This window comes from Pan troglodytes, chromosome 15, assembly GCF_028858775.2.
Source record: "Pan troglodytes isolate AG18354 chromosome 15, NHGRI_mPanTro3-v2.0_pri, whole genome shotgun sequence".
Lineage (NCBI taxonomy): Eukaryota > Metazoa > Chordata > Mammalia > Primates > Hominidae > Pan > Pan troglodytes.
Window position 1 is genome coordinate 78,400,725 of NC_072413.2, and position 14,825 is coordinate 78,415,549.

Below are 14,825 nucleotides of genomic sequence, written 5' to 3' on the forward strand. Positions count from 1 at the left end.
GCTTGAAGAGGGAGTACCTCAATCAGAAAGAAAAGCACATTAGTGAGCAATAATAAATCATCTGAAGGTACAAAACTCACTGGTAATAGCAAGCACACAGAAAAGCACAGAATATTATACCACTGGAATAGTAGTGTGTAAATTACTCTTATCTTAAATAGAAAGACAAAACAATGAACCAATAAAAAATAATAACTATAACTTTTCAAGGTACAGACAACACAAAAAGACAAGGTGAAACAACAAAAAGGTTTAAAGCAGGGTGAAAAGGTGAGAGTTGTTATTGGTTTTCTTTTTCCTTGTTTGTTTGTTTAGGCGATCAGTGTTAAGTTGTCATCAGTTTAAAATAATAGGTTATAAGATGTTATTTGCAAGCCTCATGGTAACCTCAAATCAAAAAGCCTGTAATAGAAAAAAATTAAAAGCAAGAAATTAAAACATACCACCAGAGGAAATAGCTTTTACAAAAAGGAAGACAGGAAGGAAGGAAAGAAGGAAGAAAAGACCACAGAACAACAAGAAAACAAATAACAAAATGACAGGAGTCAGTCCTTACTTATCAATAATAACATTGAATGTAAATGGACTAAATTCTCCCATCAAAAGACACAGAGTGGCTAAATGGATAAAGAAACAAGACCCAGTGATCTGTTGCCTACAAGAAACACACTTCACATACACAGACACATATAGACTAAAAATAAAAGGATGAAAAAAATATATTCCATTCCAATGGAAGCCATAAAACAGTAGGAGTAGCTATAATTATAACAAACAAAATAGACTTTGAGACAAAAACTGTAAGAAGAGACAAAGTAGGTCAACATGTAGTAATAAAGGAGTCAATTCAACAAGAGGATTATTAGAGCCAATGATACATATAGACCATCAATACAGTAATAGCTGGAGGCTTCAACACCTTGCTTTCAGCATTGGACAGATTATCCAGACAGGAAATCAACAAAGAAACACTGGACTTAATCTGCACTATAGAAAAAATAAACCTAATAGATATTTACAGACTAATTCATCCAATGGTTGCAGAATACATTCTTCCCCTAATCACATGGATCATTCTCAAGGATAGACCATATGTTAGGTCACGAAACAAGTCTTAAAACATTCAAAACAACTGAAATAATATCAAGCATCTTCTCTGACCACAATAAAATTTACAAATCAATAACGAGGAATTTTGAAAACTATACAAACATATGGAATTTAAGCAATATGCTCCTGAATGACCAGTAGGTAAAGGAAGAAATTAAGAGGGAAATACAAAAATTACTTGAAACAAATGAAATATTAAATACAACATATCAAAACTTATGGGGTACAGCAAAAGCAGTACTAAAAGGGAAATTTATAGGTATAAGTGCCTACATCTAAAAATAAGAAAAACTTCAAATAAATAACCTAATGATGCACCTGAAAGAACTACAAAAGCAAGAGCAAACCAAACCCCAAACTAGTAGAAGAAAAGAAATATTTAAGATTAGAGCACAAATAAATATAATTGAAATGAAGAAAACAATAAAAAATCAATGTAAATGTTTATTTGAAAGGTAAATAAAATTGATAAACCTTTAGCCAGACTAACTAAGAAAAAAACAAAGATGACCCAAATAAATAAAATCAGAGATGAAAAAGGGGACATTACAATGGATGCCCCAGGAATTCAAAGGACCATTAGTGGCTACTATGAGAAACTATCTGCCAATAAATTGGAAAATATACAGGAAATGAATACATTCCTAGGCACATACAAACCTACCAAGATTGAACCATGAAGAACTCCATAACCTGATCAGACCAAAAACAAGTAAAGAAATCAAAGCCATAATAAAAATCCAGTAAAGAAAAGCCCCAGATGTGGCTGGGCATGGTGTATCATGCCTATAATCTTAGTACTTTGGGAGACCAAGGTGGATGGATCATTTGAGCCCAGGAATTCTAGACCAGTGTGGGCAACATGTCAAAACTCTGTCTCTACTAAAAATACAAAAACAGCCAGGTGTGGTGACATGCACCAGTAGTCCCAGCTACTTAGGAGGCTGAGGTGGAAGGATCGCCTGAGCTTGGGTAAATGAGGCTGCAGTGAGCTAAGATCATGTCACTGCACTCCAGCCTGGGCAATGAGATGATCTGAAAAAAAAAAAAATGAAAGAAAGGAAGAAAAAGAAAAAAAAGAAAAGCCCATGATGCAATGGCTTCACTTCTGAATTCTACCAAACTTTCAAAGAAATAATACCAACCCTACTCAAATTACTCCTAAAAATAAAGGAGAAGGGAATACTCCCAAATGCATTCTATGAGGCCAGTGTTACCCTGATACCAAAACCAGATAAACACAAAACAACAAAAGAAAACTATAGGCCAACATCTCTGATCAATATTGATGCAAAAATTTTCCACAGAATACTAGGAAACTGAATTCAATAACACATTTTTTAAAAGTCATTCATCATGACCAAGTAAGAGTAATCACAGGACACAAGGATGGTTTAACATACACAGATGAATCAATGTGATAGCCCATATCAACAGAATGAAGAATAAAACCATATGATCATTTCAATTGATGCTAAAAATCATTTGATAAAATTCAACATCCCTTCATGATAAAAAAAAAAAACGCTAAGATTAGAAGGAACATACCTCAATACCATAAAAGCCATAAACAAGAGACCCACAGCTAGTATTACACTGAATGAGGAAAATCTGAAAACCTTTCCTCTAAGATATGGAACATGACAAGGATGTCAACTTTCACCACTGTTATTCAACACATAGTAGCAGATGTCCTACCTAGAGCCATCTGAAAAAAGAAAGAAAGAAAAAGCACCCCAATTGGAAAGGAAGAAGGCAAATTATTCCTGTTTGTAGATAATATGATCTTCTATTTGGAAAAACCTAAAGACTCCACCAAAAAGCTGTTAGACTGATAAACAAATTCAGTAAGTTTGCAGGATACAAATTTAACATACAAAAATCAGCAGCATTTCTATATGCCAACAGTGGACAATGTGAAAAAGAAATAAAACATGTAATCCCATTTACAATAACTGCAAATAAAATAAGATACATAGGAATAAACTTCATCAAAGAAGTGAAAGATCTCTGCTATGAAAACTACAAAACATTGATTTAAGAAATTGAAGAGGACAACAAAAAAAAATGGAAGGGCATTTTATAGTCATGGATTGTAAGAATTCAATACTGCTAAAATGTCCACACTACCCAAAGCAACCTACAGCTTCAATGCAATCGCTATAAAAATGCCAATAACATTTTTCACATAAATAGAAAAAAATACAAAAATTTATATAGACCCACAAAAGACCCAGTATAGCCAAAGCCATCTAGAGCAAAAAGAACTAAACTGGAGAAATCACATTACCTGACTTCAAATTATTCTACTGTGCTACAGTAACCAAAACAGCATGGTATTGACATAAAAACAGACACACAGACCAATGGGACAGAATAGAGAACCAGGAAACGAATCCATATATCTACTCTGTTGAACTTATTTTCAACAAAGGTACCAAGAACATACATTGGAGTAAAGACAGTCTCTTCAATAAATGGTGCTGGGAAAACTGAATATTCATATGCAGAAGAATGAAACTAGACTCCTGTACCATGTACAAAAATCAAATCAAAACGGATTAAAGACTCAAACCTAGGACTTCAAACTATGAAACCATTACATGAAAACTGTGAAGAAACTCTCCAGGACATTGATCTGGGCAAAGACGTCTTGAGAAATACAAGCACAGGCAAACAAAACAAAAATGGACAAATGGGATCATATCAAATCAAAAAGATTCTGCATAGCAAAAGAAACAATCAACAATGTGAAGAGACAACCCATAGAATGAGAGAAAATTTTTGCAAACTATCCATCTGACAAGGGATTAATAACCAGAATATATAAGGTGCTCAAACAAATCTATAGAAAAAAATCTAATAATCTGATTAAAAAATGGGCAAAAGATACGAATAGACATTACTCAAAAGAAGACATAGAATGGCAAACACATATATGAAAAGGTGCTCTACGTCACTGATCATCAGAGAAATGCAAATCAAAACTACAATGAGATATCATCTCACCCCAGTTAAAATGGTTTTCATCCAAAAGATAGGCAATAACAAATGCTGATAAGGATGTGGAGAAAGGGGAACTCTTGTATACTGCCGGAGGAAATGTAAAGCAGTAGTACAGCCACTGTGAAGCACAGTATAGATGTTTCTCAAAAAGATAAAAACAGAGCTACTATATGATCCAGCAATCCCACTGCTACGTCTAAACCCCAAAGAAAGGAAATCAGTGTATCAAAGCGATATCTGTGCTTCCACGTTTATTGCAGCACTATTCACAATAGCTACGATTTGGAAGCAACTTAAGTGACCATCAACAGATGAAAGGATAAAGAACATGTGGTACATATAGACAATAGAGCAATCAGCCATAAAAACGAAAGAGATCTTGTCATTTGCAACAACATGGGTTAACCTGGAGGAAGCTATGTTAATTGAAAAAAGCCAGGCACAAAAAGACAAACTTTGCATGTTTTTACTTATTTGTGGGAAATAAAAATTAAAACAATTGAACTCAGGGAGATAGAGAATAGAATGATGATTACCAGAGGTTGGGAAGGGTAGTAGGAAGTGGTGTGAAATGGGGATGGTTAATGGGTACAAAATTATAGTTAGATAGAATGAGAAAGACCTGGAACTTGATAGTACAACAGGGTGACTACAGTTAGCTATAATTTTTTGTACATTTCAGAATAACTGCAGGAGTAAAATTGGATTGTTCATAACCAGAAAGAAATGATGAATGCTGGAGGTGACTGAAACACCATCTACCCTGATGTGATTATTACACATTATATGCCAGTGTTAAAATATCTCATGTACCCCATAAGTATATACACCTATTATGTACCCATAAAAATTTTAAATGTTAAAATATTTAAAAAGAAAAAAAGAACAGCACAAGGACTATGAGATATATTCAGAAATTTGTCAGAGTGGCCCCTACCTCTCTATCCATAGGCTAGATCCACCTAAAATGAGCACTAAAATTAGCATTGGCTGATGGTCTATGTGAGCTTGGACTGACTGGATGACTAGCTGTGTAACCTGGGGCAATTTATATAACCTCTCTGGAATTCAGTTTTCTCATCTATATAAGCTAGGAATTACACTGCTTGATCAGAGATGTTGCTTCCCATTCAGAAAACAATTCTGAATTGACTTTCAGCAAGAACTGGAAGAGTAACCATTGGAGGAAAGACCATGAAGTAACCAACAGGGGCAAATCTCAGTGAAAAAGTCCAACTGCTGCAAAGGTAGACAATTTCAGGACAAAAACTTCTGTGCCACATGGTAGTCCTTTGCAAAAGTTACTTGTTGAATTTCAGAAATTCAGTTCAAAAACTATTATGAGATTATATTAGTCAGGGCTCTTTAAAGGGATAGAACTAACAGGATATATGTACATATGAGGGGAGTTTATTAGGAGAACTGACTCACATATCACAAGGTGAAGTCCCACAATAGGCCGTCTACAAGCTGAGGAGCAAGGAAGCCAGTCCGAGTCCCAGAACCTCACAAGTAGGGAAGCCAACAGTGCAGCCTTCAGTCCGTGGCCAAAGGCCTGAGATCCCCTGGCAAACCACTGGTGTAAGTCCAAGAGTCCAAAAGCTGAAGAACTTGTAGTCTGATGTTTGAGGGCAGGAAGCATCCAGCATGGGAGAAAGATGAAGTCTGGAAGACTCAGCAAGTCTCTCTTTCCAACTTCCCCTGCCTGCTTTATTCTAGCCACACTGGCAGCTGAATAGGCGGTACCCACCCAGATTGAGGTTGGGTCTGCCTTGCCCAGTCCACTGACTCAAATGTTAATCTCCTTTGGCAACACTCTCACAGACACACCCAGGAACAATACTTTGCATCCTTCAATCCAATCAAGTTGACACTCAATATTAACCATCACTGAGATGATGAATATCACAGTCATAGTTTTGAGTACCTGTGAATTTTATGTGTTTATCAGTTTTAAGAATTATCCCCCAAGCCTAAGGTTAGTCTTCCCTTAGCCTTAGGTTACCATGACGATATAGCAGCTTGAGACACCAGTTCTTCTCACAGCAATAACAAGATCTATCCAAGCTTTAACTGTTTTCACACACACCACTGTTTTGGCCTTGAGGTTTACATGTGCACATTATATAGTTTGGATATTTGTCCCCCCAAATCTCATGCTGAAATTTGATCCCCATTGTTGGAGGTGGGGCCTAAAGGGAAGTATTTGGGTCATGAGGGTGAATCCCTCATGAATACCCTGGAGCCATCCTCATTGTAATGAGTGAGCTCTCACTCCATGAGTTCCTGCAAGAGTTTCCCCCTACCTTTCCAGAGAGCTGGTTGTTGAAAAGAGCCTGGCACCTCCGCCTGCTCTCTCTTGCCATGTGATCTCTGCATAGTGTGGCTCCCCTTCTCCTTCTGCAATGAGTGGATGCAGCCTGAAGCCCTCACGACAAGTGGATGCTGGTGCCGTGCTTCTTGTACAGTCCAAAGAACCAAATAAACTTTCTTTCTTTATAAATCACCTAGCCTCAGGTATTCCATTATGCAACACAAAGAGACTAAGATACATGAGATAGGGTCTATCAGCTCCAATCAACTAGATGGCTGCAGAGCAGCTCTAACAAGAAGAATGCTTCCCTGGATAGGTATTGTTTCTGTTTGCCCAACATCCTTTCATTACAGCACCATTTATCTCTAATGGCATGAGGTTGTGAAGTGGCATAAATGGCAGAACGCTGCTCCCTTAACTTCAGAGTTCATTATATTTTTTTCTTCTGGGAATTTGAATCTTTATCGCAAACATGCAGTTGCACAAGGCAGTTAAAAGAAGTCCTTCAATTGAGTGCCCTGGAAGGAAATACACAAACTTTCTCTTTGGTTTTCCAGCTCTCCCTTGACTCTATGAGCTACTTTGTGCCTAAGCTAAACAGGGTCAGTTTCACTTGCTTCCAGACAAAGAATCCTGATGCCAAAATGCAAAAGTGGTGGTCTTTCCAATCAAGTTTTGTGAAGGGAAATGTCAAGATTGTGTTGCATTCCCCAGTCATTTGCTAAGGGGGAGAAAAGAGTGACTCAGAACTAGAACAGAAACCATCTGGCTTAACAAATTTTCCTAATGAGAAAACAATTCCAAAAAGAAGAGACTGACTGGAGATCACACAATTAGTAATTGATAGACCCAGATTCAAAACACCTGATGCTTAAGTCTAGTGCTTTTCTCCAACTATCAACATTTTTAATGGATAATCCACAAAAATGAGTAATTATCTAGTAGTTGAATGCAGACTCTATTTCTAATATTTTAATATATACATGTAAAACAGTGGTTGCTTTGTTTTTCAATGTTTTAACACATTCGTGCAGTTTAAAAATGTATTTTTTTTAATGCAGTGTAGATCTTTCTCCCACACCTGCCCCACCTGTCCTGTCCCTTTCTATCCTAAGGTAACAACATTTATTCATTTCTTGTGTATGCTTCCAGGGTTTTATTATGCAAGTACAAATATATATGTTTCCTTCTTTTTTTTTTTTTTTCTTCCAAGTCAGGGTCTCATTCTGTTGCCCTGGCTAGAATGCAGTGGCGCAAACATGGCTCACAGCCGCCTCAACCTCCCAGGCTCAAGCAATCCTCCTGCCTCAGCCTTTGAGTAGCTGTGTGCCACTACACCTGGCTACTCTCACTTTGGCCTTCTAAAGTGCTGGGATTACAGGCCTGAGCCACCATGCCCGACCTGTTTCCTCCTTCCTTACACCAAAAGGAGTATACCCTACATACCTTTATGCACCTTACTTTTTTAACAAGAATTTTTATAAATTTTCCACATCATTACATGAAGAACAATCTTACTTTTACAGGTGCATTATATCCCACTATATGGACATATATTAATTTAAGCCCTCCCCAGTTGATGGATATTTAGGTTATTTTCAGACTTTTGCTGTTCAAACAATACCCTTGTAAATAACATCAGTTCATAGCTAAGCAGTATTTCTGTGGAACAAATTTCCAGAAGTGTATTTGCTGAGTCAAAGCAGATGTATGAATTTAAAATTTTGATAGATACTAACTAAATGCCTGCATAAGAGTTCATGTAGGTTTGTATGCTACACCCACGAATCATCAGACCTGTTTCCCCACAGTTTTGCTAACAGTATGTTAAAAAAAAACAGTAATTGTTCAGTTCAGCTATTTAAGGAAAAGTAATTCAGAAGAGTTAATTTTTTTTAAGTAGTAAAAAAAAAATTCTTTAAAGCAGCTTACCTGTAGATTTTCTACCTTGACCATATAACAAGAGAGTGTAATAAAAAGCTATCCTCTGAAATCACTCGTTGCAGTTAAGAGATGTGCTCTCGGCCAGGCACGGTGGCTCACGCCTGTAATCCCAGCACTTTGGGAGGCCAAGGCGGGCAGATCACAAGGTCAGGAGATGGAGACCATCCTGGCTAACACAGTGAAACCCTGTCTCTACTAAAAATACAAAAAAATTAGCCGGGTATGGTGGTGGGCACCTGTAGTCCCAGCTACTCGGGAGGCTGAGGCAGGAGAATGGCATGAACCCAGGAGGCAGAGATTGTAGTGAGCGGAGATTGCGCTACTGCACTCCAGCCTGGGTGACAAAGTGAGACTCCGTCTCAAAAAAAAAAAAAAAAAAAAGAGAGAGAGATTGATGTGGTCTCAGGAAAGGAAGCAGGATGCATTAGGTTAGCTGCAGAAAGTATTCACCAAACAATAATCTCATTTATGTTTAAGCTGACCAAGTTGAAACTGCTCAATAAACTGGACTATTCAAATATTGGCTCTTCCACTTCCAACTGTTGACCTTAGGCAAGTCATTTAAACTCCTTTTGCCCTATCTTCGAAATGAAGATTCCTGAGATAAAACATACAAATCACATAAAACAATGTCGGAACACATAAGTGTTCAGTTCATACAGCTATTGTCATATAATCTGCATATCTTTCAGTCATCTTTAATGTGCCTGGGGATATGTGGTAATGAGATTGCCAGGGAGCATAGTCTCAAATGCATTTGAAGGTATGGAGGATGAAAAATGAGAAGTAGATAACGTAAGGAACAGGAGGATGTATGATCTGTCCACTGCATTCAAATTCAAATTTAAAAAAAACTACGTTGGCCAAACAAAATAATTCTGCACTCTAATTCTGCCTTGGAGATTGCAATATCAAAAATAATTTCAAGATCCCATTTAGCTTTATCATTCCATGGTTACTGAAATAGCCATTTTAGCCAGTAGTGTCAGCATTCAACCTGGGCTTCACCAGTTAGTCAGCTTTGACTCCCTTCTCCCTTGCTGCCTGTTTATGTGATCGTTCTTTTCTTTTCTTTTTTTTTTTTTTTTGAGACAGAGTCTCACTCTGTCACCATGCTGGAGTGCAGCGGCACGATCTCGGCTCACTGCCAAGTTCCGCCTCCCGGCTTCACGTCATTCTCCTGCCTCAGCCTCCGGAGTAGCTGGGACCACAGGCACCCGCCACCACACCTGGCTAATTTTTTGTATTTTTAGGAGAGATGGGGTTTCACCATGTTAGCCAGGATGGTCTTGATCTCCTGACCTTGTGATCCGCCCACCTCGACCTCCCAAAGGGCTGGGATTACAGGCGTGAGCCACTGCGCCCGGCTTATGTGATCGTTCTTATATTCTGTTCATGCCTCCATTCAATGAGTCCTTAGCCCTCTTTCCAACATAACTTCTGAATGCTCCATGTCTCTGCCCACTTCCACATCTGTATTAGTCAAATATTGCTGCAAACCTAGAGTTTTACAACAGTAAAGCTATAATTTTCTTGCTCCCTAGTTTGAGGGTCAGCCAGGGAAGGATCTGCTTCAGTTTGTAGTTGGCTGGGCTTCGGGCTTTGAATCACAGTGCAATTTACATTACATGTCTCTCATTCTCCCTGTACCAGCAAAAGACAGGAGCACAAGAGGGTGGACAGAAAAATACAATGTCTCTTGGGGTCTGATATCATTTGGATTTGCATCCCTGCCCAAATATCATGTCAAATTGTAATTCTCATTGTTGGAGAAGGGGACTGGTGGGAGGTAATTAAATCCTAGGGGCAGATTGCCCCCTTGCTGTTCCCATGATAGTGAGTTCTCATGAGATCTGATGGTTTAAAAGTGTGTGGCACTTCCACCTTTACTCTTTCTCCTGCTGCCATTTGAAGAAGGCTCCTGCTTCCCCCTCACCTTTGGCCATGATTGTAAGTTTAAATGAGGCCTCCCAGTCAAGCTTCCTGTTAAGCATGTAGAACTGTGAGTCAATTAAACCTGTTTTCTCCATAAACTACCCAGTTTCAGGTAGTTCTTTACAGCACTGTGAGAACTGATACAGAAAATTGGTACCAGAAGAGTGGGGCATTGCTATAAATATACCTGAAAATGTGGAAGTGACTTTGGAACTGGGTAACAAGCAGAGGGGAACACTTTTGAGGGCTCAGAAGAAGAAAGGAGAATGTGGGAAAGTTTGAAACTTCCTAGAGACCTATTGCATGGTTTTGACCAAAATGCTGACAGTGATATGGACAATGAAGTCCAGGCTGTGGTGGTCTCAGATGGCGATGAGGAACTCACTGGGAACTGGAGTAAAGGTGACCCTTGCTATGTTTTAGCAAAGAGACCGGTCACATTTTGCCCCTGCCCTAGAGATCTGTGGAACTTTGAACTTGAGAGAGATGATTTAGTATACCCAGCAGCAGAAATTTCTAAGCAGCGAAGCATTCAAGAAGTAACCTGGCTGTTTCTAAAATTGTATGCCTTGTATGCCCATATGTGTGAACAAAGAGATGATCTGAAACTGGAACTTATATTTAAAGGGAAGCAGAGCATAAAATTGCGGAAAGTTTGCAGCCCAGCCAAGAGGTAGAAAAGAATAACACATTTCCTTGGAAGAAATTCAAGCCTGCTGCAGAAATTTGCATAAACAATGAGGAGCCGAATGTTAATACCCAAGACAATGGGGAAAATGTCTCCAGGGCATGTCAGAGATCCTCACAACAGACCTTTCCATCACAGCCCCAGGGCTTAGTAGGAAAAAAGTGTTTTTGAGGGCCAGGCCTAGGGCACAGCTCTTCTGTGCAGCTTCGGGATATGGTGCCCTGGGTCCTAACCTCTCCAGCCCCAGCCATGGCTAAAAGGGGCCAAGGTACAGCTTCAGAGGGTGCAAGCCCCAAGTCTTGGCAGCTCCCACATGGTGTTGGGCCTGCAGGTGGACATAAAACAAGAGTTGATGTTTAGAAATCTCTGCCTAGATTTTGGAGGATGTATGGAAACACCTGGATGTCAAGGCAGAAGTTTGCTGCAGTGGTGGAGTCCTCATGGAGAACCCCTACTAGGGCAGTGTGGATGTGAAATGTGGGGTTGGAGCCCCCACACGGAGTCCCCACTGGGACACTGCCTAGTGGAGCTGTGAGAAGAGGGCCACAGTCCTTCAGACCCTAGAATGGTAGGTCTGACACCATGGACCTGGAAAAGCCATAGGCACTCAACACTAGCCCATGAAAGCAGCCAAAGGGGCTGTAGAGCCACAGGGTTGGAGCTGCCCAAGGCCTTGGGAGCTCACCTCTGGCATCAGCGTGCCCTGGATGTGAGACATAGAGTCAAAGGAGAATATTTTGGAGCTTTAAGATTTAATAACTTCCCTGCTGGGTTTTGAACTTTCATGGTGCCTGTGGGTCCTTCATTTTTGCCAATTTCTCCTATTTAGAATGTAAGCATCTGCCCAAATGCCTATACCCCCATTATATCTTGGAAGTAACTAACTTGTTTTTGATTTTATAGTCTCATAGGTGCAAGGAACTTACCTTGTTTCAGATGAGACTTTGCATTATGGACTTTTGAATTAATGCTGAAATGAGTTAAGACTGGGGAACTGTTGATAAAAGATTGTATTTTGCAATGTGAGAAGGACATAAGACTTGGGACGGGCCAGGTGTAGAATGATATGGTTAAGATTTTTGTCCCCACCCAAAATCTCATGTCAAATTGTAATTCCAAATGTTGGAGGAGGGGCCGCCGGTGGAAGGTGATTGCATCATGGGGGAAGATTTTCCCACTTGCTGTTTTCATAATAGTCAGTGAGTTCTCATGAAATCTAATGGTTTAAAAGTGTGTGGCACTTCCTCCTTTGCTCGCATTTTCTCTCTGTCCTGTTGCCATGGGAAGAAGGTGTTTGCCTCCCCTTCTGCCATGATTGTAAGTTTCCTGAGGCCTCCCTGTCATGCTTCCTGTTAAGCCTGTGGAACTGGGAGTCAATTAAACCTCTTTTCTTCATAAATTACCCAGTCTCAGGTAGTTCTTTATATCAATGTGAGAACAAACTAATACAAGGTGTTAGCCTGAAACTGGAACATTGTGACTTCTACCTCTATTTCACTGGTCAAATCAAATCACATGGCCAATTCCAACATCAGTGGGGCTAGGAAACATACTCTTTTTAGAGAAAGGTATTACAAAACCATATGGCAAAAGTTGCAAATATATAATTTGAATGAAAGGGGGACATGAATAATTGTGAACAATGAATGAATCAATACGCCACAGCATATTCTCTTGATCACAATTGTTCCTGTACTTCCCACATCCAAAATACACTTATCCCCTCCCCAAGACATCAACCACAAGGATGGAGAGATGTGGAGTAGACCTAAACCCAAACATAACCCAGAGTCAACCCTAACTCTCAGGTGACCTGCAGCCCGAAATAGTCACTTGGCTAAGCCAGCCTAAATCAGCAGATCTACAAGTGTGAAATAAGTGTTTGTTGTTATAAGACACTGAGTTTGTTACATTACCTAACTAATAAAATGCATTTTCTCATATTTGTTTCTATATTCTTGACATGACTTTATCACTTCCTTAATTTTCTCAAATCCTTCCTATGTCTCAGATTGATCCAAATCTTCTTTCAGTGCCTGTTTCTTCCTCTCATCTTCATTAATATACATAGAGGCTATGTCACTCATTTTGTGCTTTCAACATTGATCCTCTATATGTTTTTTTTTGAAAACTTACTATTCAATCATCTTTTAACAAAGACTTTTGAACACCTACTGCGTGCCAGAAGCAATAACAAGAACTTTAAAAACAATAATGAAAAGATAATCCATCCTCAAGGATTCTAGAGTTTAATAGGTATAAACAAGGAACAATTAAGAAGCGACATAAATGCTCTAATTTCCAAATTATTACTCTTAGCGCCTTAATTAAATTTGAAGCTAGGGTAAAGAGTTACAGGCAAAGATTATTTTATTCTTTTTTAAAAATTTATTTTTTAATTTATGCATTATAGATGCATATAATTTCAGAGGACATGTGATAATTTAATACATTCATATAATCTGTAAAAATCAAATTAATGTACCTGTGATATCTATCACATTAAGTATTTGTCTTTCTTTATGCTAAAAACATTCGAATTATTCTCTTCTAGCTATTTTTAAATGTACAATAGATTATTGAAAACTATGGTCACCCTACTGATCTATCTAACATTTAGGTCTTATTTCTTCTATCAAACTGTGTATTTGTATCCATTAATAAACTTCTCTTCATACACTCCTCCCCACTCCCCTTCCCAGTCTCCCATTCTTTCTTGATGCTTTCACAGTACCAAGCACAACGACTTGTCTAGAGTAAGTGTTTAATAAAGAGTTGACTTGTTTTGTTGTTAAATGGCATCACAACCCAATGCATGGCCTTTGTGCTATGTCTAGCAACTGAGTATTTAGTCTATTGTTCCCAATAAACATTTGCATAGTGTGCCAAGCATTGTGCAAGGCCAAGGTGTTCCTGGTTGTCAAGCAGAGCATAGTCTGGGTAAGAGAGGCGTGTAATTATGATAGCACTTACTGCACTATATTAAGATTCACGAGAGTACACTATGGGAACAAAGAAGGGTGGCCAACTTCATTTGGGGAAGCAACTTTACAACTTCATAATTATAATTGCAGCTTTAAAACACATAGATATTTTCCAGGCAGAAAAAAGTGGGAAAGACTACTCTAGGTCACAAGAACATCATGTACAAAAGTACAGAGTCAGGAAAAAGCCGATGGGTTTGAAGATTAGCAAAGCATTAAGTATGGATAGAATTTAGGTTGGTTAGGAGTTGGGTGATAAGAAATGAAGCTGCAGCTGAATTGAGAGGATCCTTGTATGAAGCCTAGAGGAGCTGATGAACTGAGATATTATTCTGAGGAGATCAAGAAACGAGTGGGAGCTTTTAAGCCTGGGCGAATTGTAATTGGATATTTTATTTGAGGGTGGCCATCTCATGACAGTGAGGAGATTAGAATAAGGAAAAATAATTTGATTATAGAAAGACCACTTAGGAAACAGTTGAAATGATTCAAGTCCAAAATGATAAAGTCCTGGCTATGATGAGGGCTGGACTGGAAAGACATTTTTGCAATAGAGTTCACAGGACCTGCTAAGTCAGTGGATGGAAAATGTAGAGGGGATGAAGATAAAGCAAGTCTGTGCTTTGCCTAAGTTGGGAGCCCAACGGGAGTGGTGACCTAAAATAGGAGAAAAGGCAGGTTCCATCTGCAAAGGACAGGGCTCTGAACTTGAGCCTTGCCTGTTCCACCCATTGCTCTGCAATCCTGAGTGAGATACTTCACCTTTCTGAAACACAGTTACACCATCCATAAAATGGAAAAATACTATCTACTTCATGGGATTGTTTTGAGGTTAAACAGAAGT